Here is a 26,936-nt window from a genome sequence, read left to right as displayed (position 1 = left end):
TATAAATGAATTATGTGGCTTTTATGTTATGCAAGAGCTTGTTCTCCCAAGAGCTCTATATGCATATTTTGTATGTGCAATGAATTACCCAGACTATTTTGCCATTGTTGAACTGCTGAGGGGGAAAATGATAAATGTTAATGAAAAATTCAATAATTTAAATAGACACTACTAAATTCAATGGGACTTCTGTCATGCTCTTCACTGGGACCAAGACTTCAGCTTTACTCTTTACCAAGCGTAGATACAAGAATGAGAAAAGATTCACTGTTATTCTCCAGTTCAATTTTTCTATCTCCTAATTCTTATTTTTCTTCTGTACCACATGAATACTGGAACCCAGATTCTAAAGAAATTAATCCTTATAACTTGCAAATACATCTCTCAGGACAAACTAGATTGCAATATTCTGAGCTGAGTTGAAAAACAAAACAAAGCACACACAGAAAAAGAAAGAAAAGAGGAAAAAAAAAAAAAAAAGATTTTAACCCAACTGAGAAATAGGTTACAATAAGGAAGGGGAGGAATTTTTTTTTTAAAAAGGCAGAGGCATGTATTACAGTGCATGCCACATTACTTCCCTTATATCTGCAGTGTTTTTTAATAACTTGAAGGGAATTTATTCCCAGAGAAAGTATATGAAGACATATTTGTTCCTGGAAGGAATTTACTGAGTAGCCACATATCTCTTAAGCCTTGTGCTTTTTAAACTTCATGCATCTAGATATTTCAGATTTGTCACATATATAAATATTTTAATCCTTTTAGCGTTTTTTGTTTCCTATCTTCAGGGCTTTCGTAAGAAGTGACAAAACAGCATGTAAATTTCTGGTTCTAGCAGAGTCTAGCAGAGTCCTCACTTGTTTACCTAACTGTATATAAGGTGCTGATCCACTTAAGGTCTAGTCTGAAACTTCTCAAGTCAGCTGAAGGAGTTCCATTTGCTGCCATAGTTTACCCACCAATCTCTCGGAAACCTTCAGCACGCAGATCATACTAGATCTCTTTTTATTCTGTCAGTATCTAATTGCAACCGCCTCTCTGGAAGCCTTGTGCTTGACGTTCCTAAAATACGCATTCCCTCATTTATTCATTAGTGCTAATTTCTTAGTCTATTTCCTTTAGAGACCAATCGTAATGCTTATATTTGAAGACTTCATCATCTGCTGAGAACGAGTGTTGACACACTGAAAAGAACTCAGAATAGCCTATGTTTTTTCATGGTGCTAGGGTCTCATAATTACATAATCTCATGCATTACAACAAACATCATGCACTAAAAGAGATGTCTTCTATTTCAAATAGAATGGATATGAATTAAGGAAAAGCTTAATTCAGTTTGCATAGATACTCATTTCAGTTAGCATTACTCAGATTTCCATAGAATAATATTTTAGGGAGTTATTCTGTATAATGCTCTCAGAGTAACGTGCTTGCATTGCACTTTATAACTCCATGTGTCATCCTTATGCTATCTGGCACTTCCTTTTTTCCATTTTGTTAAGTAGCCAGGGCCCCGCTTGCGATATAAGGTCATTTTACACGAGAAAGAAGGCAGAGAATAGGGCCCTTGTGTGTAAATTAAGCTAAATTTTGACCCATGCTTCTAATAGTTTTCTGTCTGCCTACATAATATTCTTCACTACCATCATCTTCCTTTGTATTGAAATCAAGTAAAGGTAGCTTTTCAACTCTTCATCCATCCTGAAGTCCTCTCTTACATGACCCCCTTTGTTACTATTCAACAGTCTCTTTCTATTCTCTCTAGATATTTCTAGAATACTTTCATATTTCTTTTATTTGCCTAGGCAGTGTTGCTATATTTGACTTTATTTTCTTTGCTTCCCTTTCTTTACACTTGCTTTGTTTGCTAGCTAGATTTCATGTAGTCCTTTCAATCTATTCATGCGTTGGTTTGGGGGAGTTTGGTGGTTTTGTTGTTTTTTGTTGTGTTTATTTTTCTGAGGGTGAAATGAATAATGCAAATGGCTTTCCTGCTACCTAACAAAAAGAGCTATGTAGCTTTATGTCTGTTCTTTTATTGTTTTACCTTACCTCCCTGCAGTGAGTTGTCTTTTGATCAACTTTCTTCAGTCTTTGCTTTTGCTAAACAGCTGAATTTAATTAACTGCTGTATTTTATTAAAACATATCCTGACTTCATAGCTTAAATAGCAAAATAGCAAGCTACGGTTTGTAGCAATCAAGTCTCTGTTTTCTTAAGAAAATGGCTTATTTGCTTTATAGTAAGAAAAGAAATTGCATGTTAAGGCAAACATAGATAATATTTATTCAAATTCATATAGCATTTAGTATTTTCATTTTCTTTCAAATAATGTAGCTTTAGCAAAGAAAATAGATATGAAAAAATATACGAAAGCAAAGACAGCACCATATGTAGAGTAAATGCTAAATTGTCATACAACACACCTGGCATGAATGCCAGATTTGTAAGCAGTTCCTCTTGTGATTAAAACATCTTGATACATTCCATAGCTAATATCCTATTCCACAGCAGTGTCTTTCAACTGAAATACTCAGAGTGTTTATGAATATAAAAGTAAAATATAACCTAGCACCAAATAATGTTGCTATTCAGAATTTAAATAACTGACATGGTAGATGATGACGTATCTTACTCAAGATACAAGAATATTTTCCTCTTCTGTACTTACTGCCAATCTTTGCCAAAACTTACCTTTGAAGTTCATTCTTAGGAACTCACATTTGTCTCATTTCACTTAGAGTACATTCACAAACTTTCCTCTGTCCTTTACTCACTATATCTGACTACGTCCACATCACGAGTCTCTTAGCATACTGAAAAATATTCAGATATAATAATCTGATATTGGTGCATTATTCTGGAATTTCCTATATAAAGGATGTAGAATCCCTCATATAGAAATATTTACACATATGTTGGAGTAATACCCTGCAAAACGCTAGCCAGGCTACAACAAGGAAATCCTTGTTAAGGAGGAAAAGAAAACTGTATCATTTACAACATCAAAGAACAAATAGTAGTTCTCAAAAATTACTATTAAGTGAATATATTACAAATGTAAATAGGTCAATGCATTCCAAAGCAATTTGTTCAGGAATTTGTTTGTTTGGGTTTCTATATTTTTTTTGTTGTTGTTGTTTCTTTGTTTGTTTTTAATGAAGCCAGCTAGCGCATACTGTGTAACATTTTAATTCAATTTAGAATTCAGTTTAGAAATGATTCACAGCAAGCTTTAGATTGCTATACACAGAAATGTATGCTGGTTTATTCCTTTAACAAATCTGTAGTTCAGCAGCATACAGCTGTGGATTATTTGTGACCACATATCACATATTGGCTTGAGTATTAATATCAGAATGAGATTATTTGCAAGTGATGGGGTTTTCAGTTCTGAACAGTGATCATCTTCTTCACTAAGAGAATCCTTCATAGGCTTAACACTGTTTGTTGTCACACTTGGGAATGAATACAAAGTACATAATCTGCCCATACAAGTTCAAGCATTGCAGAAGTCTGGATTATTAACATAGTGGAATTTTAAATTTTTATCTTTAAAAAAAAAAAAAAAAAAAAGAGAGAGAGAGAGAGAGAGAAGAGAAGAGAAGAGAAGAGAAGAGAAGAGAAGAGAAGAGAAGAGAAGAGAAGAGAAGAGAAGAGAAGAGAAGAGAAGAGAAGAGAAGAGAAGAGAAGAGAAGAGAAATAGTGAGGTGCTGTATTTATACAGGTATTGTGTCTGTAAAAGACAAATAAGCCAACAGAGAATAAAACAGACATCTTACAGACATATATATCAGCCAAGTCAAAAGCTTCTTGGTTCAGTGAAAACTCCTGGCAACACCATTTAACACAATTTTTAAAAACACTGTAGAAAACTGTCTCAGTGTACTTTATAACGGCTGCTGTTTAGTAATGTATCAGATCTTATTTGATTGATTTCTGTTAAGATTAGGATCATACTGGATTGCAAAAACTGAAATACATACTAAAATAATTTATACAGGCTGTATTTTGAGAACAGTTTTACTCATTGTAGAAATAAATCTACTTCTCTGTCTGAAGCTATCAATTAAAATGGGAGCCATTATTCAGGAAAATAAATATATAGTGTGTTATTCATGACAGGAGAATGTATCATGTATAAGTGGTCAATAAATCATTTTAGGGAAAAGTGATACTGAAAATGGTGGCACTTAAGCTTTCAATTTTCATTAAAACTGTAACTGCAGGATGGTGTTCACCAGAGATTCAGTCTCTGCCACACAGTCCCTTGTGAGGACTCCTTGTTGCTCGATGTTGGTCTCAGAACTTGTCAGAAAACTGTAGCCTTTTGTCTTGTACCTGAGTGAATCCATAGAGTTCCAAAACACATCAGAGACTCTGGAATGGTGCAGAGGGGGCCAGGCTCCCCAATATGATGCACATGTCTCCCGCTATATTTTGAAACCTACACTTTGAGCATCTATCCATTATGGGTTCCATGTTTGCCAGGAAGACTGTGTGAAAATTTACCTGTGGACTCCATGATATTATTATCACAGGACAACAGGAGGATGTCTGCTTTACGGCATATTTTCTACATTTTATTATTTTCCTCATCTACTTTTTTTCTTGCCTTGTCAAAATGTCCTTAATCTGCCACCACAGCACCTGACTGGTCTCCTGTTTAAATCAATAGGCCAACTACTCTTATGTGATCCCAGTCTCATTTTCAAAACATTTAATCCAGGTGCTACTTTTGACAAGATTTCCAACAAAGGTTAAATTAAGTGGCAGTGAACATACTGGCAACTCAGATCCTGCTAAGCCACCATCTCAGGCATATGCTGTGTTTTATACGCTGTAGTACAGGTAATACCATGAACAAAATAATTATAACTATAAAATGAACCCAGTGCCTAGGAGGCCTTGTTATACAGTTAGCATTGCAATGTAATATCAACTGATCTTTTGAATCATCCTCTAAACTTTCTCTTTCCCTGCGCAGGGAGATGGTGGGAATGGCAAAGCCAGACAACCATTACTGTTTGGCAGTTCTCAGGTTCTGGGACCTGAGAACCCATCTTACTGGTCCCAGAACCATCTTACTGACAGAACTGTTCAATCAAGAAACTCAAAAGCTGATTAAGTTGTATCAGCCCCAGAGTCTTCCCCCTTCCACTTTCACTTTAGGAGGCACATGTGAGTAGCATAGTTTCCATTTTCTCTACTGATAAAATTGTTGAAGGCATTTCTGAAAAGGACAGAAAATCAGCTGAACGGGTAAAAAAAAGAAAAAAAAAAGACAGGAGGACTTCTAGTTTGCAGATTGATATGAAAGAGCTGATTTAGTCTGTGAGGCTTTTCTTAATGTCTTCAACAGAGTTGGGCTCTGAAAGCATGACTTAAATGGTTTATGGCAGTAAGAGCCATGTATTACCCTTCAAGACAAGGCTGGATGTGGCTCTGGGCAGCCTGGTCTGGTGGTTGACAACCCTGCCCATGGCAAGGGGGTTGAAACTAGATGAGCATGGTGGTCCTTTTCAACCCAGGCCATTCTATGATTCTTTTTGGCTAGTTAGCAAGATTTTTCAGCTTATTTTTTCTCATTGTCTTAATCTTTTATTTAGGCATAATTTTTCTTCCTAATATTAATGTTTCCTTAGATTTCCATATCCAGAGGCTTTATTTCAGAATAGGGTTTTTTTTGTCTGTGACTTTTCCCTCTTACAGAGACAATTAAACTGCTGCTGCTAAGTACAATGGTGTCAGATTTTACACGTTGTACTGGCAGTAGATTATCACAAAATCGTCCACTCCAGTTTACCTATCTCGAAAGCTACTGGCTTTTATTTACAGCACACTCATATCACACTGTCATAAGCCTGTTTAGCAGTGACCTTCCGGCTCAATGAAAATAGTTTGTTGGAAAAAATTAGACCATAAGTTCAGTCTCTGTAATATTTGCTCAGCTGGTACAGAGGTACATAAGACCACAAGATAATTTGATTTGTGCAGGCTGTATACTGCTGTCTAATTGACCAACAATGTAGCACTGCCCTAGAGCCACTTGCATAATCCATCAACTATTTCCAAAATACTGCAACAAGTTACTTCTTCCCAAGAAGAAAGTAAGCATTTAGGGAAATATAAGTTTCCCAGTGGGTTTTAATTCATAAGTCTCCTGGAGAGGCTTATGACCATCTTTTCACCAATTCTAAATTCCAGATTGCTATGGAGTCAGCAAAAAATACAAATGACTATCCAGAAGCAGAGACTATAGGAATGGAAGAGCAGTAAATACTTCTTACAGACATGAATGCCCTCTCCTCAAACTCCCCCTCTCCCTCTTAGTTTGGAGAAATAATGCTCTGAAGGAAACCAGTCTCAGCTGCCTGTGGTAGCAGGAGATTTGTTTGCTAATTGTAAAATCTTTTCCACCCATTTAATGTAGTTTGAATGCCTAAACTCCTCTACTCAGTGAAAGTACATTTCTGGACACAGGATCTGGCTCTTCCAAGCACTGCTTCTTGTTGAGAAGGAGAAGCTGGCAGAAGTATGCAAATTGAGTTTAAACATCCCTTTTGCGTTAGTTTATAAATATTCAAAAGATTCACATGCACACAGGAAAAAACAAACAAACAACTTACATTCCGTATTTAGTATTCTGCATATCTCAGGTCTTTCATAATTATAAACAAACATGTAAACATGTATATACTTTTTTCTCTAGTTGGATATTATCCAGAAACTATTAAAACTTAACTTCATTTACTTCTGGTGTGGTACGATGAACACAAATGATATTATAATTACATACTAGATATCTTTAAAACAACAAGCAAATACTCTTGCAATTCAGAATCATTGTAATTAGCAATATGTCAATGAATCTAGGCAAGCTTAACTCCAATTATCACTATTTCCCAGCAGATTCCTGCATTACCACATTCTCACTCAACAATAGTTCTTGGAGTTTCACGTTCTGAAAGACTCTACTCTCAATCATTGATTCTTTTTAGTGATCTCGTTTTTTTCAAATGTCTATGTTACATTTATGAACACATGGTAAAATGGAACAAATGTGTGCCACTGTGAGCTGAAGCCAATTTGGCATGCAAGGAGTGACTGGACTAATAATGGTGTTTGTGATGACGCAAAAAGAACGAGCATATTGGTGCAAAAGAAAATCTCGTAAGATAAGGGTGAGGGACGTCTTCTGCCACCTGGCTAAGGCTGAAAGGGCCTCAGGTGATTATTACTGAGCAGTCTCTATTTGTTCCAGTTTTGGAAATAAAGCAAGCACTGAGGAAGGGAATGCAAATAGATGAGGTATGCTTGGGGACTTCTTTTTTTGTTGTATGAATGATGAGTCTGTACAGTGACTTGCAGTTAGCAATACAGTCCAGATAGTACTTTACAAATCCTGAGTTAGGTGAGTCATTTACCATTGGAGGAACTGAAAACCTTGAAAGAAAAAAATATTCAGTGAATGGCTGCTGAAATTCCAATCTTCATTCATTTCAGAGCTGCTTGGGCCCCTTTTAGTTTCTGTGAACATTCAAACAAGAAATTAGTGCCTGTAGAAACCAGAGTTTAATAGGTTCTGTATTCATATGAGAAGAAGTATATCTTGATATGGAATGGGAAATTAACAGAAACATCATCAGAGCCCTGCAACAAGAGCAACTGAGCACAAAACAAAAGAAAGAAAACATCATTCTTATAAAAAGAAGCATGTGTAAACATCCTATTGAACATGGAAGAAACCAAAGAAAGTACAATAGCTATATATACAGATATTTCCTATCTATATCACAAATATCTATACTTAAATCTGTATAAACTATATTCCTTCTGCAACTGTGATTGTTACTTTAAAGGTGACTTACAAATATCTCATTGTTTATGTCTCGGAGTATGTTCTCCTCATAAAGAGAAGCTCAAGATGACTGTGGATTTTCCAAGGCCCTGCAAATAAATGCCAGTTAACAGCCAAATGCACACATACACGAGCAAGACTGAAAGGTGATTGGAGAGGTCTGTAAGAAAAGAATTTTAGAATAGTTCCACACACAATGCACACGGTGAATTAAGACAGCTTCTCAAACCAGCTAACCAAGTGATGTCTCATTTGAATGTACAAAATGTCAGAGAGGGCATAACTGCTCAAGCCTTATTATTCAAAGAGAGATAGCTATACAACTGCTTGCTACAATGGGATAGGATGCTGGATGGCCATTCCATTATCTTTTGAGGCTACACTTCTGAAATCAAGACATCCTTATCTCATACATACATGTGTGCACATCAGGCTTCAATGATCAGGATAGGGAGATCCATTTCATCCTCACTGCTTTCATACAAGAGGTGTCATATAGCCAAAAATAGCCGTAATACTTCAACATAAAAAATAACACATCAGTTCTCCTGTTACTTCCCCTCAGACTTGGTACTGGGTAAAGAAGTAGAATTGTGCTGGTATTGCACATTCTTTCTCTCAAGCAAAAGAGACTGCAGCTGGGATTTCCATTATCATGCAGAAAGAAGCAGTAGAGGACCATGATTTAATATTTTGGAGCTTAAATTTGAGTTTATGAACATTTTCCCATGCTGCTAATTTCAGTGGAAGGAGGAAATACTTAGCACTCAATAGGAAGTTGAGTCCTTACACTAATGTCAGCTTTTATGTTTTAACATAGTATTTATGCCTGTGCAAACAGAAATGAGATTTTCAAACCTGGAAGTTTTTGACTGCAGATGAATTACTGTAATTACACCTCAGTAAAGCAATGACAAAATACTATTATCTTAGCTGTGGAGAAAAAGGCTGTAAAGGGGAATATTTTTTCCATGGCTGAAAATGAATGCATTCTCTGGACTCTGTTAAATTCTGAAACATCATTTACAGTCCACATTCATGACTAGGAGAAAGGCAATCAGCAGTGTAGATATCCAGTCAGTTCTTCCTTTACCCAAATAAATTCCTAATCTGACAATTTATTTCTCTTTTAACAGAGATAACCTGATGAAAGCAATCATTAAGACTCAAGATTAATTCCCAGATATGCTGCAGTTTGATATTGTATTGGCTCTTTTATTTCAACTGTAGAACTAAAATGACTTGTATACTTAAATACCAGTTAAAAAGAAATACCTACAAGGTGGCGATGCTAAGAGGAAAATCATTCTTCCCATTTATTGAATTTTCATAGTCAGAAAAACAGCTATTGGATTTGAAAGCAGATTTGTTGAGGAAAAGAATTTGCTGAAGGAAGAAAACATGGTGGGGCTTTTCTCCAAATTCCCTTGCTGATAAATGAACGTTAATGCTTAAGCCCTTCTAATGAAGACAAGTTTACCATGGAATAAAGTCGTCAATGATGAGCAGAAAACAGAGCATTTGTAAATACAATGTAGCACAGAATGATAAAGCACATCCAATTTATGCGAAGATGTGCTTGCAGCAGTATGATAAATAATATCCGCATAATCAATTACTGGAAAAAAAGACAGACTGAATAAATTGTTTTCTGGCAATTTATAGAAAACAAGCCTAGCACAAAAAGGACAATTTGGCTTTAGTCTTTTAACAAGATTGCCTGACAAGCACTAAAACCAGACTTACTAGTGATTCAAAGGACACAGTATTTACAACTGTCTATTTTCATTAGCAATAAAATAGTCTATGTAGGGCAAATGCAAAATTCATATTTGTTTTTTACATAGGAAGCAGAATATACAATGTAATAACAGAAATATGTATGTCCTTTCGATATTTACTGTACCTGAGATTCTTTGGTTTAAAACACATGCCGGGTGAGAGAAGTGGGAGACAAAGCAAGAAAAACATATTTGATATGCTCATCAATAAATAACAATAATGGGACACTACAGTAATTTTAATTTGGTATAGTCAATGTATATTTAATAGTCTATATCCACTTGTCTCAGTCAGAAAGTTTTTATTGATCTGGGTAGCACTGATGTGAGCCTTTAGAGAAATTTCAGAATAATTTTAAAACTGAATTAGAGAAGCTGCAAATAACACTGTACCTTCACAGAGCGATTTACTTTATGATCCAAAAGATCTCTGAGATGCACAGAGTGTTTCTAGAAAGCATCAGAAACTGCTTAGTATACTGAGAATATTAGAATGAGTGAAAACAGCCATTTAATATCATGAGATTAGCTTTGGAAGACAATGTTACTGAACAGAAGCAATTCTCCAACTCACGCTTACACCAACCAAAAGAAAACAAAAAATTAAAAGAAAATATCTAGGAGCTGACAGCACAAGTAACATTTGCCTGTAAGGGTATTCAATTTTTTGTTAGAATCTGCATAACACAACTAGATAATTAACAGAAAAAAAAAACACACACACAAAAAAAAAATTTAGCCATTTATGACTTCAGTCTACGCAGAACATTAAAATTCACATAACCTCCAGATTCAGTTTCCCCGTAAAACATTCAGTGATGCCTGCAGCACTACTTATTCTATTAGTAAATAAAATGCTGGTTTTATTTTGGTGCCATTCCAGTATAACAAAAATCTCTCTCTTCATCTGTCCATGGAAAAGGTACAGCCAACCTTCAGCAGGCTACTGTTTGTCATTTGTTCTACATAAGGGACACAGCCCTAGTTTCATCAGCTAAGCAGATTAAAAGAGAAAAATCAATATCAAGCTGATGCAATGCTTGATACACACTTGATTGTGTTTGAGAAGAGGGAGCATGAAATTTGGCTCCTTAAAATTTGCTGTTGATGTTGGGATTCAGACAAGAGTTTGAATCTACATACCAGATGCCAACCTCCTTTTTGGGACTCTATCAAATTTTGACCTTTTGGCTGAACAATTTGCATACTTCAAGGTAACCATACCTTGATTAGCCACGATCTGAGTAATGGAAATACTTGGTTGTTCAGAGATGTCTGAGATATCCCCAGAGGTTTCGCTTCAGCGCATAAATCTTCAGGCACTGGTCAGGCTTCACTGCCTACATGCATACAGAGTTACTTCCCGAAGTCTTTATACCCATTTCAGGACATTAAGGCTTCACTGCACAAAGATTTATATGCTGAAGCATCTTCACATCAAGATTATCCTACTAAAAATATGAAGAGCTGTTGCTGCTCTCTTCCTGACCCAAGAAGCTGTTATCCATAGGGATAGGTGCTGTAAAGGTCCTAAGAACAAGCACCAAAGCAAGCACCCAATATTAGTCTCCAGGGAGCCTTCAGAAAAGCATCTGTTGAGACACTTGTGGCCTTTGTGTTGAGGAAGCTATACCATACACAGAGCACGCATCTGTGTGAAGGTTAAAGACTTTCTGCAGATTGGAAATATCCAAGACTAAAATACACTAGCAATAGACTGTAAAAATTCATATTCTGAGCATAATAGACTGAAGTGTAACACAGTATAAATTACCTTCTGAAACAAAACAGCAACAGTTCAGTGTTTCACACCGCTGATTCAGTGTTCAGGATTTTACTCTGTAATATTAATAGGAAAAACAATTTCAGTTTAATGCAAGTATTACTGGACTCTCCCAAGTGCTACACTTCTTCTAGTGAAAACTGATGTATCTCTGAAGTTTGGAAAGTCAAACGGCTTACATACAACACCGCATTTCCAGTGGAAGTACATATTTGCATCATCGTAAGGATGGCATATATTGTGATGCAGCCTACTTCAGTGTAGTGAATTCTCAAATATAGGCACAAAGGTGCACTGTATCTGCTCTATAAAGTGACTTCCTTAGAAAAACTTCAATTTCTAAATGCAACAGAATCTCATTTTTCTAATTGTCCAAAGAAATGCATCCGATTTTCTCTTCTAGTCAACCACATAGCGTCAATGAAAAATTTTCCTGGCACAAGATCTACAGGAAACACATATATTTTCAATTTTGATGAGTTACATTTTTGGCAGTCATAAATAATTAAAACCTTCATTGAAAATTTCCTCATATAGAGGAGCAAAACAATTATAACCAGAAAATACTTCTATGTATGATTTATAGATTCATACTGGCACATCAGAAGTGCGTTAAACATCCTTGAGAGAGTCAACTGTTCATTTTGACTTCATGTTGAAGTACGATGGACAGGTTTCCCTTTTCAAACAGGGAAATTTCATATTGTGTCATATGCCAAGACCATACCAAGCATGGGAGCACGGGACAGCCTTTTTTGATGCAAACTCCTCTGAGTTTAGATCTACATTGGAGTCTTCTAGGATTAAGCAGAGATGATGGGCCAGTACCACTACCAAAACAGTGCCATTCAATATTCCTAGAAAAGTGAATGCAGTTTGAGGCTTCACTAGTTGTATCTGTTTCGACTTCTGACTGGAATCAGGACTACAGAACTTCTTTCAGAGGGCACACACATTACTTACAGAGAAATAAGTTCGAACTTCATTCTACACTTACCTCAATTGCACGGGTGTTTGTAAAAAGCATCATCAAAAAAGTGGGGGTCAAGATAGGCAACAGATTTTCATGATAGAGTTACAAAATCCAATCAGATTTCAGACAGCTTGATGTTAAGTGTTTGGTTCAGTTAAGAACTGGGTTCAAATCTCTGACTTCAGTGAAGCAATCTAAAGATAATGCAAAAATAAGAACTATAAAGATTTCCAGCCCTCTGAACCTATCCACTGTTTTTTAAATCCCAGAATGAAAGCTACTCTTGCAAAATGTTAAAAGAAATGGTTCATTTTGAGGGTTTAACAGAGATATACAATACTCTGGATTTATTAATGGGAGGAGCAGCTTGTTAAGAAATGTTACAAGACATCTGTGAAAACCCTTCAACCAAGATGCCTTGTATGTTCTTTACCAGCAGCCTGGGATTTGAGCCATTAAGTCCAAAGGATATAACCTACTCAAACTTTAACATTCCAGTTAATGTTAATTTATAATTAAAATCTTTATTATCTTTGTAGTAACTGTACTTGGTTTTAATAATCTGAAACTGCAACAAGGAGATTTGGGGTTGAATATTTTGTTAATGTAATTTTTTCTTTTTTTCTTCAAAAAGAAAAATCTTGAGGAAAATGAGTGTTCATGAAGGCAAGATCTTTAAGTCCTATTTTGGGAGAGTATCCAAATATTATAAAGAGAAACTGGTGAATTCAGTGAGATATTGTACTCTGTCCAAGGTAAACTTATAAGCAAGTTGCATGTCACAGAATCCACCTGAGAATGATATCATTCATAGTTTGAGTGAGAAAAGACTGTATAAATATTCCTCTGCATATCTCTACATATCTTCTTGTCGTGTATTCCACAATGGTATAATTCTAACACTTCTGCTATTCTGACTACATTTTTTGCTAGGAAAGGGCTGCCACTCACTCTGTTACTGGTTGTGTTTTTTTTGTTGGGGCTTCTGGGTGTTTCTTTTGGCTTTGTTACCACTGCAGCTAACAACACGCAGCAATTTTTAAAACAATTGTTACGAAAATCTCTGACACTTCAAAGCAGGACTGTTTTCCACACGTGAAGATCATGTAAAGCATGTAGAAAACCTAAGAGATGCTGCAGATGTGGTGCCCTAAAGATTTCCAAGTACTGCTATAGACTGTAGGAGCAATCATCATCTTAAATGGAGACGGGTGCTATGAGCTATAAGTTTTTGTCAACCTTTATCATTCTTCCTTAATTTATAATTCTGAAATGATGATAATGAAAAATGATGTATGTAATTTGACAGTCTCGCATGGAATTGTATTTTTTAACGAGAAAACAATCCAGAGCACAATAAATAGTATTTGTCAACCTATCCTTACACATAAGGGAAAAAATATCCTAGGTCTGGAATGTTGCGGACATTTAAAAGGAGAATGGCACGTATTTTTTGAAAAGTAAAAACTGAAATGTATTATTGCTCCCTTTTGGCAAGAGAATGAAAGAAGTCATATGGAAGATGCAGCCCATCTCAAATACAAACAAACACAAAAACGAAGTTACTTTCAATAGCACGATCTCTCCATCATCCCCACATTTCTTATTGCATTGGAGATTTCTCTGCGGCCTAACTGGATAGCTGCAGGAAGAAGGACAAACCTGTGTTAATTAGCTGAAGAACCGGTAGTCTACAGCTATTTCCAAGAAAATTATGTATGATAGATACTGCAAGTCCTCACTAAAGTAGTCAGCCAAGTTCTGCTTATAAAATCACAGAGTAAGAAGGAATTTACTAAATGTAAAGCTGGGCATTTTCTAAACAAGATGTGGAAACGAGGAGCTCTTTCTCTTGCCTCTAAACTGCTTTTGAAGTATTTTTCTACAGACACAAAGAACTTCTGCACAGAGCACACCTCAGTGAGGCAGAAACAAGACCAAGATTAATTATTTTAGAGAAGCAAACAGCTATTTACAGAAAATCTAGCACAATGCCCATGCTACCTAGTCACCAATGTACAAAAGAAAACGTTACTTTTCATTACACTGGAAGAGTTGTCTTTTCCTAGTTATGGTGCTCTGGCACATTGGGGCCTGGTAATATGCACAATAGCTGGGAGTGACTGCAGTATAAATAATAGTAAGAACATGCACCTTTATTGTAGTTGTAATAACACTAAGTACCTCCAGAGCTTTCTAATTGGCAACATTTTGTTGCTTCTAGTGAAGCTACAGCAATTTAGCTCAGCTGAGAATCAGACCCAGAGTATCATGTTCTGTTAGGAAAGTGAAATAACTTTGAGGAATAATAGCATCAGAAAATCTGATGATCTGAACAGATTTAGTTTTTTAATATAATCTTTTCAAAACAAGTAGGAAGGGTTTCAGTTTTTAAGAGAAGTAAGACAGGGGCCATTTTATCCTACTACATATTAATGACGTTCTCAGAAACTTCAGAATGCATTATCCTCACAGTTGCCCTCCTCATGTTTCTGGATAGCATAATTCATACATATGCAATGTGAGCTCTGGAAAAGCAGTAACAGTTTGAAAACAGATAAAAAACACATAGAAACAAGGATAACTTGAACATAGAGTTTGCAAACCTATTTGCAGACCTGCATCCTTAGTAATTTGCTTATTGAGAAATAAGTGTTTCCAGGGTTTTCATAGGACTGCACTCAGATTTCCCATAGCACCCAGTCTGGCAGTTTTGTTTTGCTGTTGTTTGAGGGGTTCTTGCTTACGGAGCATCAGATAGTTTTCCCATGCCCTATGAGTATCATACATATTACATTCTGGCTTCTACCTCAGCTGTCTTTAGGCTCTGAAACTTTTGATTTCTCATAATGTCACAACTGAAAAATGAACTCGCTCCCTGAATTCCAATGGACACTTAAAACATGTTTTCTTTTTTTTTTTTTTTTTCTTTTTTTTTCTTTTTTTTTTTACTGCTAGGGCTTCCAGGACTTTTGATGTTTGATGCTGAGAAGTACAGACATGTAAAGAAAAGATCAAAGTACACTTCTGACTAATAAAACTCAGCAAAAGTTACTGCACAAAATGCTGGTAAAATTAGACTTCATCAAGGAATCATGTATAGCTAAGGATAAAAGGAAAACATTAAAAATCAGAACAGAAATATTAAAAATAAAAAAGGCAGTAAAGAATTGTTTTAGAAGGGCAGCAGGAAAAGATGCAAAAAATCATGGTAAACATCTAATTCTATGTTTTCATTTTTACATTGGTTTGCAGATAACGTGCTGTTGGTTAAAGTACTGCTCGATAATAATGCTGGTGGGAAATGAGCATGCCTTCTGAATGACAACACTGCATTTATGCTCAAAACTCTAATGCTTCATGGCATTCATAGGGAAAAAATGCAGTCTTGCTTTCAGGAATAATAGCAACAAGAACTTGATGAAGACCTTTAGTTATAACATTTAGTTATAAACATTATTTTAAATGCCCTTTTTTTTTTTATCTTGAAAAAGGAAGGCACTGCTTTAAGGAAGCCCATTTTTCCCCTATAAGGACGTCTTTAGACTGATTATACTTGAGAAATCAATTGTGCATTCTGGATTAGGTGATTCTTTGAGTCTCTTGTTCAGCACTAGATGTTCCATAGCAAAATTGTGCATTTAATACTTAGAAGGGGCAGATCTGTATGCCTTAATCTGATCAACTTAAAATAATGTTTCTAATATGTCGGTTGCTGCAAAAGAAGCATCTCTTATTAATTTTCATGGAAAAGCACATAATTTCCAGGACTCATCTGCATACATGCGGTGGGTTCTGTGTGAGGAAGATTGATACAGAATTTCAGTGAAGAGAGACCTACCTGGATCATAATTGAGTGATTTATTTTTGTTATTCACTTGTAGTACCATTCCATGTAGCTTGCTCTGAAAGTAATGCTTCCAACTTACTTCCATGGAAACTACAACAGATAGAAAGAGCACAATAACACTATTTGATAGAGCAAATTCTTTGCTACAGCACACTACTTCTCATCATGGTCACCACCATTAGCTAAGCATTTTTGCCAACAATGAACAAGAGCCCACATGCCACACTTGTAAACATCTGCATGGCTGAGGAGCACGTGGCTTTTCTTTCACACCACTGTTGCCACTGCCAAAAGGCACTACTCACCACCTCACTGTGTTCACATACCTTCAGCAAGTGTTGATGCCATCCGTTGCACAGCAACAAAATCTAACAGGATATTAATGGGAAGGCTCAACCTCTACTGCCACGCTACCAACATCATCGTCTGACAACGTGGACCACATAATAAAATGGGAGGTATTACTTTTGGAGCAGCTCTTGTAATACATTTTACTGTCAGTTTTCCTGTTACTGTTATAAATGACCAATATTTCCCAAGAATACTCTAAGTAATATTTCCTGGCAATGAGCTTCAGATATTATTTCATTATTGTGTAAGGTGCGGTTCCTCTTACGAGTTTTAAATTGCAATTTTAAATTTGAATGTTCTTACATCAAAAATGAATGCACACTTGATTTTACTTTTTTCCATGCTTTTTATTATTTCAGCAATTCTATTCTCTAAACATAACTGAAGTGGTTTTTTTGTTTGTTTTTGTTTTTTGTCTGTGTGCAGTAATGCAGAATACTACAGATAATTTTGTCTCCCTTTTGTATTTCATCTGATTAATACAAAAAGGACTCAGAGTACGAAGTGAAAACTGCTGATGTTATCAAACTATTCTATGCACTGTTGACAAACTACTGTTTTTCTGGTTCTTCATGTGAACTAAACTCTACTTGCATGGCTGTTACCGGGCACCAAACAGCTGCTTTCTTACACCTGTCCCAATATACATTAAATTTTACTCTAGACAAGCTCTGTTATGCCAAGTAGATTGCATCTGAGAAGTGAGGGCTTTATTAAACCAATCCAAGAGGGTCAGCGAAGATCTAAAATAGTGCCGTCCTCCTCTGTAATTATCACGAGGTACTGTTCAAGGAGTCTAGCCCAAGATTATAAAATTTTCACAGTAGTGTAGGATGATGACATTGAGCTTTCTCTTCAGAGCCCTAGAGTGAGGATTCAGTGACATTAAGATCCCAGGGTCTTCATCTCATCAGATAAAGGTTGAAAAAGTAAGTAGAATTCCCTGCAAGTGAGTGAACTTCAATACCAAGCACAGCACAAGTCGCCACTCACATTGTCTATGCACCCAGGTGCCATAGGAGAACCAACAAGAATAAGTGAATATGGATATGTCATGCCCAGCAACAAATTCTTTTTCTTCTTATCCAGCAATAAACAACCTACGGCAGCTTCCCTAAGAACAGGAGAAATATAAGAACAAAGGAGTAAGAGATTTCCACTATACGAGTAGAGAAAAGCCCTCCTGTTCTTCTTGGGAGATAAAGAAGAGATTGTTGACCACATGCCTTAAGACCTGCTGATTACTGATTTGAACTGAAGATGGCTCTCCTCTCCCACATTGATTACACATTGCAGGGAAGATAAAATGAAGGAAACTTTAAGACTGACACAGAAATAAAAAGTTACGGGCATTCCCTTGCCCACAAAACTCATGTTACTACAATCTGTCTATTCTGTGTTTGCCAAGCAAAAGCTGCTGCTTTGCCATGTCAGATGGGATAAATATTTTCCACACTGAGATAGTTAATTTAGGTGTCAGCAACAGAGGTGATTATTCTGACTTACGCTTTCATTACGTTTTGAGCATTGATTTCAATTGCTGTCTCTCAGCAAGACCCAGAACAATGAGGACGTTCTGACTTTGATCTTTATTCGCAACAGATTATGCAAAGAAATCACTCAACGTTCACATTTGAACTTGTTAAGTTTTTATGATTAACATTTAACTAGTGAATAAAAAGGAGAACAAGCTCCCTAGAATTCAGAAAGTATCAGCCCACTTTCCTTAAGACATCTCTGAAGTAAGGTCAGTTTTCACTTGCAGACACACTGCTGTGGATTTAAAGTCTTTTTAGTGAGCCTTGTGGATCTTCTTCCAATTTGGCTGCCCAGTCAGAAGCTATGAAAACAAACTGCTTTCAAGCAATTGAATAACTTCCAATATCAGTCTCTATGTGTAGATATAAACTGAGCTTTGTACCTATTTCTGCAGATTCCTGGGGAAGAATCTTATTCAAAGGATATTCGGCAATTTCGATTCCAATCCTCTTTTTGTTGTGCAGTCACAGCTGAACCAAGGTATTAACCACTTACTCACAGAAAACATTTTAGAACTGGTATTAGATCTGATACACTTTATAGTAGCTAATTCAGATTGTATTATTCTTTCCATAATTTAACAACTATTTGCTTAGTTCTTTCATTTTTATTCTCTCCCTGTTTTCATTTTGTCTCTGCTCTGTTTTGCTGCCCTCTTTTCAGTTTTTCCACACACACTGTATTTCACATTCTCTTTTATTTCCTCCATCTTTTCCCTTCTTTTTTCCCCCATTTCACTCCTTCCATTTCCTTCACCATTTCTCTTGCTTTCTTTGTTAATTCACTTCTTTCACCCTATCAATCTATTGATTGACAAATTAACGGATAGCTTAGAAAGGGTTCTTGTAGGTGATTTTACTACCACAAGACCATTCAAATGTACAAGAAGCATGTTCATTTTCAATCCATTAAATCATCACTGGACTTCTGAAACTGACCATGTACAGTGATAATATTTTGCTTTGCTTCTTCAGAGATGTAAGTTTACCAGGCACAATTCCTATATATCAGAATAATACCCATGAAAACTGCAGTACATATCCTGCACTGCTCAAATTAGAGTCTGCTGCCAGATTGTTTGAAAGAGTATACAGGAATGTACACAGCTGTGGCAGTCTCTCACTAAATGAATAATGCAATAGCAACATCTGTAGGATTCTTGAAATGCTAAATGTTCAGATATGAAGTCTCTGCTGAGGACACAGATGGTAATGATGTTATTCTTACAGTGGTTCCCACCAGAAAGAGAAAGAGTTCCATAATCAGACTGGACTGTTAATGCGTGAAACAATACTTTCATTCAGCAGCAAAAGCTCTCAATGCATAAATGCTTGCTTTGTGGGTTGCATTTGATTCTAAGTTTTGTTAAGCTAAAGAAATCCAGTAATGAATACAGACATCTTCAAGCACGAATACAGATGCCAGCACCAGTTGATAGCACTCAGCAGGTGAATTTAAACTGACAATCCAAGTTAAGGTAGATTAAAATGAATTTTCCATCAAGTGAAAAAAGTGTAAGTCTTCTGTTTACCTCAACAAAACACAAAGAACCAGGAAAATTTACCCTACAGGCACAACAGTGTTATTTACAGGACAATATGTACTGTTCGAAGAATATCAGTACACATTGCCTACTGAAAGACAAGAAAAAGAAGCAAAATAATAACCTCTGAATTCAAGCAAACAAATATCATTCATCATTCAAATACCATATCGTTCATCAAGTGTTTTAGAGCATTGACATCTTACAAGTTATTCTTTGTCCTTTTTTTTGTTTTGTTTTGTTTGTTTGTTTGTTTTTTGTTGTTGTTGTTTTGTTTCTATAAAAACTGTGTTCCAAAGACAAGCAAATGTAAAACTGTACTAAAAGTACTTTTGGTTAAATTAGATGATGACCCTGCAGTCAGAATAAAGCTAAAAGTACTGGCTGAAAAGCCAGTCCAGTGTACAATTAGGCAGTGTTGAGAGGCAGAGGAATTATAAGAGGCTAATAATGAGAGAAATAACTGTAAGTTACAAGCTTCAGAGAGAAGGCATGATGTCACCGATCAGCTCGTCTGGACAGCTGTAGCCTGAACACTTGATCCCAGACACAACTTATCTTCTTAGCTGGGATAGGCTCTCCAGAAAGATCAAGGATTATTTCCTTTGTGCATTGACACAGCTGAGACAAGCATATCAGAAATTTTAAAAACTGTACCCAACCGAAGAAGAATATTTGAAAGGCTTAAAAAACAGGGGAAAATGTCAAGATGCTAAATCAGAAATTCCAGGAAGACTGGGTAGGCAAAGAAGGAACAGGATTCATCATTTTCTAAAATTGTTCCCAATTAACCCTACATATAACTTAATACATTACAATAACAGTCCTTGTTTGATTTATGTTTTAAGACCAGACCAGAACTACAGCCAAAAGAAATCTGATTCAAACACCAGTTAACTTCCCTTTCTAAATGCAGGAAACATGATCTTCAGGCCCATCTCTGTGAGCCTTGGAATTCATAACAAGAAGCTCTCTGGGAAGGGAGAAATCATTTATATTCCCACTAGTGCTCTGTAGAAAAGTACGAAAGGGATAGTCTTGCATCTTCTACACTACTGTCCTTAGGAACTGCTTAGCAACTCATGCTTTTATCATGTCCAAACTACTTACCTTGTCAACCATGTCCTGCAAAGATGGAGAGCCACATTCCTCTGCTGCTTTCTGATGGAGATCTCAGGAAAACTGGATTCCTGTTTTCCTTTTGGATACATCTCCTTGGGTTTGGTATTTTCAAATGTTTGAGCTGCTACTCAATAGAAGATTGTCTTTCCTCTGGAATTGTTGAAGCCACCTCAGAAAAGCTTGCAGAGGATATGCTTTTATTCCACATTCCTATTCCTGGAAATCAGATTTTGAAAAAGAGTAATTGCTATTAGAAACACCTGGGGATGGGAGGTGGAAAGGAAGGAAGAAAAAAAGAAAGCAATATAGATAACAGTAGCACAAGTGCTTCCTAAAGTTAAATAATTCTACAGTGTTTAGGAGTAGAAGGTCTGCTGATATGGGACCATCAAATGAGTTCAGTTAATCACCTCACCTTATGTTAATCACCTCACCTTATGGGATATGGAACTATTAAAAAAAAACTCAGATACAGATTTAAGAGTGGGAAAGTTGGTGTAAAACAAAGTCTCTTAGGCCTTTTCCAGAAAAAAATAAAATGTCTGCTGCTCTTCCCACAGGAGAAAGAGAAGCATTTATAGACAACAGAGACAGGCTGTGAAATCAGGGGTCACAGCTGTTATAGCCAGGATAAAACCCAATGAGGGCCATCCTTAGGTAGAGAGGTACAACTCAGAAAGTCTATGTTGTAAACTGAAGAACTTCTTTTACTGAAGTAGCCAATAGGGGTTAGAAACACGTGCAAAAATACTGTGTATAGTGCTAGCCAAAAATAATAAAAAGGTTTTAGGAAAAAAAATAAAAGGCAGCTCTAAGATTCATATTTCTACTCAGAAAAAAAACAACAAACCCAAACCTTCAAGAACTGATGAGTGTACATCTTGATGCACAAAACATTAGTATTTTGCACATGTTGGAATATGAGCTTCAAACTGAGCCAGAGAAGGCCTTAGTGACTTGCCCAAGGTCAAAATATAAAGCTGGTGTAGGGCTCTTTGATTATGATTTGCTTTCTAACGTAGATAAAGCTCTCATGCTGAGGGAACTGAAACACTTTTCAGGCATACAAGAGCTCCATCTAACTAATTCACTATTCATATATACTTTAAAGAATCTGATCCCAGTAGATGTTTGTTCACATCACAAAGCTACTACATATTTTGAAGTAATCTGTTAGGGTTGGAAGGCTCTGTGGAGGAAAGGCACAGAAGTCCAGAACTGAAATAGGAGACACGTTACAAAGCAGGATCAAAAGATACACTGACAGATGCAGTCAGGAGGCGGAGATGGTGTTTCTGTGCTCTGCTAATAGCTTTAATCCAGGCTATCTTGTGGTAATACCCACATCTAGTGTTTTATCAAAGGCTTAATAATGGCACTAACATGGTAATATGATTTCTACTCTCTTGTGAAACTTCCACAATTGCTGAGTGTTCTATTTTACTTTTCCTCTTATTCATTTTCTCTATATCTCCTTCTATTTCTCTGTTTCTTAAATAACAAATTATTTGTACCTACACAGGCTATATGTATCCACACATCTGGATGTTTGTTAAAATAGACCAGTAAGAACCTCACTTTTTGTTAATTGCAGCTTCCTGCAAAAATACTAGCCCAATCTAGAAAAGCAATCAGATACAATTATTTTTGGCTTTACAGTTAAATCCATTTAAATATTGTTGAACACTTTGCTGGTGTTGGTCAGCAGCCCCCAAACCAATTTCCTCGTGTCCTAAAAAGCGCATGTAATTCATGTATATTTTCTATTTCCTAACAACATCAGTCTTTTTTTTTTCTGATTTGCTGCCAAAGGATTAGACACCACTTTCTGCTGCACCTTTGCTGCCTAATTAAATGAAGAGAATATAAGCATTTCCCTCGACTCCTTGATGCCAAACCATCAAGAAACTGTGGTGCTCAGGCAGTTTCAGAATATCTTCATCTGTATACACATCTACATATACATATGTAAGTTTATTTCTGTTTCGACAGACAAAGCAGTTCCCTAGCTGAGGAAGCTGATCCTTAACAGTCCCTGATACTACAGAATACAGATACAAAGCCAAAAAACATATGACCTGTCCTAATCATAACGAATCAGAATCTCTCCAAATATTAGGAGAATTTCAGCATGTTGAGGCATCTCATAGGGAGAGAATAAAATGTGCTATAAAACCTTAAATTATGTAAAATACTGAGAAGTATTATATGAGGCATTTTAAATAAGGGCAGAATAAAGGCTAAATACTTCTGAACTGCTTCAGAAAAATTAATCCTTCTTAATTCATGCACTGTTACTAGACTCTAACATTAAAATGCTGCCTGCCTTTAGGGTGCTGTAGTTAATAATTATTCACTTGTTTTAATTTGTATTTTATGTAAGATGCATTTTTATGCCTCTCCAGTTATGGTGGCATCCAAGAATTAGAAACAAGCATATATTAATCTCTCTGTTACCAACTGTCTTCAGCAAATGAACTACAGGACCTTCCATGATTTTCAATTGAAGTTCTGAATAAAACAATACATCTAATAGAAATCTTACCAAATCTGAACTTTTCAAGTATACCTTATTAGCGACACCTGAAGGCCACATTAACCATAGGGTGATAATAAAAGCTGCAGTTCTTGTGTCTACGACTGGGTGCCCCACCACTAGGTAAAATCCTCTCAGCACCATTTCAGCTGTAGCTAGTGTGCTGATGCTGGCATCAGAAAAGTCACGTTCAGTTTTCATGTGCTGGTTTCTCTTTCTGTGAAAGAAAACTATATTTTGTATATGTGTTCTCTGTCTCACAGAGATGGAGTCAGGGAGTTGGTTATAATGGGAGAAACGTTAAAGTCATTTCTATCAATCTTGTTAGAATATTCAGAGACCGTATTCCTTGGTAGGATTCACCCTTGAACACAGCTTTCAACTCTCTCCAACTTGGACTTAGAAATGATATTTTGGGTACAGACCAACAGAACAAAAGAGAATCTGGGAGGGAAAAAACAAAGAAACAAACCAGAACAAAGCAAAAAACAAACTAGTGTATTTCTGGGATCAAATGACTATAACAGAACTTTTTGTAGCAATGGAACTTTTCCATTTCCTGAATAAGCATGCAGTGATATCATCGAAGAACTTTTAACATCAATGCATTTCTGAGTCCAGCAGGCTTTTTCTCACAGACATGCATGCTACCATGAAGGCACCTGGAGAAAGGACCTAAAATTTATTAACCTCTTGAGCAGTTATGCTTTTTAATGTAATACAAGAGGAGAAGTTCCCAGCTATGACCCACAGAAGAATAAGCTAGGATTTCTCCTAGGGAAAAGAAAAAAAAAAAAAAAAGAAAAAAGAAAAAAAGAAAAAAAGAACTCTCATGAAAAACACATTCAGACCTCATGGAAAGCATGATATCAGGAAAACAAAAAAGAAAAAAATTGGAAATTCAAACACATTTCTGACAGGTAGAAGTTACAGAAAAATGTATTTTAGGTCTAATTTCTGACCATATCGGCCCACAGAGATTATGGCAAACTTTCAGCTCCCAGACTGTTGGCTCCTAAGCAGATGGAGACTGAGAAATAAAAATCAATACCACCATTACCTTAGAAATGACCACTAATTTTCATGCTGTTGGCTACATGTTGTACGGAAACAGAAGTCGGTCTATTTGCCAATGTTTAGTGAATACCAGTTATCAGTATGTAATGTAAATTTTTGTAAGCATGCAATGCTGTGTATGACATGTTACTGACTGAAGTCCTGAAATGTGTTCCTGACGTAGTTGCAGTGGGAGACCGAAATAAATATGTAATATTTATGAAATATTTAATTAATTATTAATATGTAATAAATATTTATGTAATATTTCAAATATGTAACTCTAGTGCCTAGAAAACAAGATTCCAATATACAGTAGAGAAGTATGAGTCCTGATTTTGAAAAAATATCAGTTAAGTTTATTATTGCTTTTAAAGTTTTATGACTTTGGCAAAGCTGCTGTATGACTACATGTAGAATGATATTTCTGTCATAATCTTTTGTGGGTTATGAATACTAACGTTAAAAAAAATGAGGAAACTACTTATAAATATTTAGGATTGAGAGATACGTGAGGTGCATCTCTAGATTAAGTATTTTTACAAGAAAGCATTTAAAATCCTACAAATACATCTGATACACCTAAATACACAAATGCACTTGAATAGGGATTTATTCATAAAATACCATGAAATATTTGGTCCCTTTTCTAAAATATTAATATAATTCTTGAAAAAAATACCATATTTCTTAGAATATTATATAAAAAGTAATTAATTTGTATAATACTTTTCAATTACATATGTTTTATACATAAAAGACAATTGTATTTTATTTATTAGAGCTGATCCAAAATTAATGCCTCCCATTTTATTACATGCGCCTACAACATCAGACATGGATGTTGACAGTATTTTAGTAGAGGTTGAACCTTCCTGCCAATATTCCATTACTTTTTGTTGCCATATGACTGATGACAGCAGAGGGGCATTCTGACAAATCTGCATCTGACATGGAAGTGTGCATGAAGCAAAGGTGTCAACTGAATTCCTCCATGCAGGAAAAATAAACCCACTGATATTTATCAATGCTTGCTGAACATGCATGGAGACCAAACAGTGGATGTGAGCACAATGAGTGGGTGATGAATTTTAGCAATTGTATCAGGAGCATGAAAGATAAGATAAGCTGCGATCCAGACTGCCAGAGAAGTCACATCATAAGATGGAGAGCACCTCAATCAGTTCATCTGCACAAATCAGCTAATAATGGTGACCACGATGAAAAGTAGTGTTTTGTTGATGAGAATTTGCTCTATCAAATAGTGCTATTGTGCTCTTTGTATCTGTTGTACTTTCCATAAATAGGAAATAAATAGGAAGCATTAATTTCAGAGCAATTTACATAGAATGGTACTGAAGAGTAACAATAAGTTGCTCAATTAGGAGCCATACAGGTCTCTCTACAGTGAAATTCTGTATCAATCTTCCTGACAAAGAACCCACCACATGTAAGAAGAGTCCTGGAAATTAAATATATCATGCCATAAGGAGGAAATAAAAACAAACGGTTCCACAGCAAAATAACGTTAAAGCCAGATTTCACAGTGTTTCAGTTTCTCATACACTTTTTATATATCCATTGTAACACAGTTGCAATCCTAAATCATGTGAATCTAAATCCACTTTTCTCCTTAAAAGTTGCAGAAACTTTGCTACTGCTAATTTGATTTTGAAGGGTACATATGTATATGTATTCATCTACCCAGTGCTAAACTAGAAAGATTAAGGTAAAGACTTAAGTACTGAGACACTGATACATGTGAAAAATATTTTCATTTGTAAATTCTAACCATATAAATGGTTTTTGATTCCACTTCCTCTTTCTTTATTTTTCCAGAACCTCTTAAAACTTTACTCCCTGTTATCTTAGCTTATTCTGATGAGCTAAGTTCCCCACGTCCCAGGTCTAGTTTATCTAATCTAAGATACTGCGCCCAATTAATTCTCATTTATTTTGTGGCAGCATTTATTAGCAGAGGCATACTGACACAATTAACTTAATGCCTGGCCAACTCAGAATTCTGGCACAAAATACTTGTAACTCCCTTCAGAATGTTATACAGATACTCTGTTGGTTTCCTAGATTCTTGCCACAATACCCTCTACTGTGGTTTCTTATCTCTAGTTCTCCCACACATCTATTTTCCAAGCAGATCTAGTTCTTATTCCCTTGGTACTTGTGTCAGGCAGCTTTCCTCTCTTTTTCCCTTTCAGCCAGGAGCAGCCGACAACATTTTCACTAGAAGAAATGAGACATACAATGGCTAGAAAACACTTTATGGATCAATCATGATAAAAAAAAACAAAACATTAAAAGTCTGCATTTAGCAGCCTGAACCTGGATAAATGGGGTCAAATTTTCAATAGAAGGCAAAGGGCACAGCCATGATGCAGCAGCCTCTCTGAGCCAAAACGGTCACTTACTTAACAATCAGAATTGATTACTTTAAATTCAAACTGGTAAATATTTTTTCTATGCTAATGAATGAATACTTTCAGAATTTTCCCAACTCATGTCAAGTAATTACATCTGAGC

At 36.0% G+C, this 26,936-nt stretch overlaps 1 long non-coding RNA gene across 3 annotated transcripts in view; it reads right to left on the bottom strand.

Moving 5' to 3' along the window:
* Positions 1-3,656: 3,656 nt before the first annotated feature.
* LOC125692473 (uncharacterized) overlaps positions 3,657-26,936 on the bottom strand; it is a 28,995-nt gene continuing 5,715 nt past the window's right edge. For 2 of the 3 annotated variants that reach the window (XR_007376687.1, XR_007376689.1), the window contains 6 exons: positions 20,795-21,022; positions 16,243-16,341; positions 13,968-14,043; positions 12,426-12,595; positions 11,420-11,484; positions 7,891-7,953 (listed from right to left, as the gene is read on the bottom strand). This is a non-coding gene — a long non-coding RNA (uncharacterized LOC125692473). Of the gene's footprint in view, positions 7,450-7,890; positions 7,954-11,419; positions 11,485-12,425; positions 12,596-13,967; positions 14,044-16,242; positions 16,342-20,794; positions 21,023-26,936 lie in introns of those variants that run through there. The other variant, XR_007376688.1, reaches the window with a different exon arrangement.

Source organism: Lagopus muta, chromosome 4, assembly GCF_023343835.1.
Source record: "Lagopus muta isolate bLagMut1 chromosome 4, bLagMut1 primary, whole genome shotgun sequence".
NCBI classification, from domain to species: domain Eukaryota; kingdom Metazoa; phylum Chordata; class Aves; order Galliformes; family Phasianidae; genus Lagopus; species Lagopus muta.
Note: the sequence above shows the minus strand (reverse complement) of the source record. Positions and strands in the feature narration are given on the sequence as shown.